Here is a 2,307-nt window from a genome sequence, read left to right on the forward strand (position 1 = left end):
GCCTTGAATGTGTGTACATTCCCATCCATTTATGTCTTCTTCTTGAAGATCCATTTGCACCCAAATGTCTTACGACCCGATGAATTATCAACCAAATTCCAAACTTGGTTGTCATACATGGACTTTATCTCGCTGTCCATTGTCTATTTCCACTTGGAAGCCTTTGAGCCTGCCATTGCTTCCTTATAAGAGACTGGTTCATCTAAATTCACCAGTGTCCTATCACCGATGAATGTGTCACCGTCTGAAGTAATATGAAAACCATACAACTCAGGTGGCACACTCACCCTAGTGGATCTTCGAAGAGGTAATGATTTATCAACTGGGTCAACACGAACTGTTTCCTCTGGTTGAGTGCTAGTGTCATCTAAGGTTCCTTCAGTAGTTGACTCTTGAATCTCTTCAAGGTCAATCGTACTCCCACTGTCCTCTTTGAATATGAGTTCTCTTTCTAGAAAGACTCCTCTTCGTGCTACAAAAACCATGTTCTCATTAGGTCTGTAGAACAAATATCCAAAAGACTGTTTTGGGTAACCAATGAAAACACATTTCTCACTTCTTGCTGCTAGCTTGTCGTGAGTCTCTCATTTTACGAAAGCTTCACAACCCCAGACTTTAATATGTGCTAACGAGGGAACTTTCCTTGTCCATATTTTTTGAGGTGTTTTGGAAACCTTCTTTGTTGGGACAAGATTTAGGATGTGGGCGGCTGTTTCTAGGGCATAGCCCCATAAATGAATTGAAAGTGGAACACGACTCATCATAGAACGAACCATGTCTAACAAGGTTCGATTACGCCTCTCAGCCACACCATTTAACTGTGGTGTCCTAGGAGGAGTCAATTGTGAGACTATCCCACATTCCTTTAGATAGTCGTTGAACTCAATGCTAAGATACTCTCCGCCTCTATCGGATCTAAGTATCTTTATTTTCCTGCCTAATTGATTTTCGACCTCATGTTTAAACTCTTTGAACTTTTCAAAGGTTTCTGACTTATGTTTGATTAAGTATACATAACCATGTCTACTATAATCATCAGTGAAAGTCACATAAAATCGATTAGCATCTTTTTGTGGTTGATCTGAAGGGTCCACAAACATCTGTATGTATGAGGTCCAACAAACCTTCACCTCTTTCACAAGACCCTATGAATGGTGATTTTTTCATCTTTCCCAAAAGACAAGATTCACACACATCATCTGATTTCAGGTCAAATGATTCCAACACTTCATCCTTTTGGAGTTGGACTATGTGTTTCTTGTTAATGTGTACAAGATGACAATGCCACAAGCATGCCTTGTCTACACTATTAGATAAGTCAATATTAAACACACTATTTCCTAAGCTATCAACACAAGTCAATGTTTCATACATACCATCACAAGGTAAAGCTTCAAACATGAAAACACCCTTCTTATAAACAGAAATTGAACCATTCAAATTATTAAAAGAATATTTAAAACCTTGTCTGAACAATGCATGAAATGAAATAATGTTTCTTGTCATCTCAGACGAATAACAACAATTCAACAAATCTAATCTAACATCATTACTAAGCAAAAGTTGATAAACTCCGATCTTGGTCACTGGTGAAGACTTCTTGTTTCCCATGATCAAGTTTATCCTTCCTCGCTCTATCTCCTCATTTTCCTTTAGCCTCTGCAAATCAGAGCAGATGTGAAAACCACATCCTGTATCAAGGACCCATGAACGAGAAGATAATGAGTTATTAGAAGGAATAGTGTAAATACCTGCCGAAGATGGCTTCACTTTGCCATCTTTGAAATCCTGCAGATATTTTGGGCAGGTTCTCTTCCAATGACCTTTTTGACTGCAATAAAAACAAATAGCATCCTTTGGATCAGAAACATGGGGAATGGTAGCATTGGGCTTAGCCTTTGGGCCACCGCTAGATGACCCGACTTGGACCTTTCCCTTCCAGTTTTGCTTAGGAGGACCTTTCCTCTTTTTCCCTTTTCCTTGTCCAATAGTTAAGACATGAGCACTTGCAGGAGTGGAGGCTATACTTTTACCCTTCATCCCTACTTCATCAATCTGCAACAAGTTGTGCAGTTGGGCCAGTTTCTGCTGAGTGTTGTTCAAATGGTAAGTTAGGATAAACTGACCATAACAATCAGGCAATGAGTTCAAGACCATGTCAATGGCCAATTCCTCATCAAAGTGAATGTTGAGCTTGACCAAACTCTCTATGTAGCGTTGCATTCTAAGCATATGAGATACAACCGACTCCCCTTCTTTCATCTTGCAAACCATGAGTGACTTGACTACTTCAAACTTTTCTTGACG

This window comes from Lactuca serriola, chromosome 4, assembly GCF_051521515.1.
Source record: "Lactuca serriola cultivar US96UC23 chromosome 4, Lser_US96UC23_V15, whole genome shotgun sequence".
Taxonomy (NCBI): domain Eukaryota; kingdom Viridiplantae; phylum Streptophyta; class Magnoliopsida; order Asterales; family Asteraceae; genus Lactuca; species Lactuca serriola.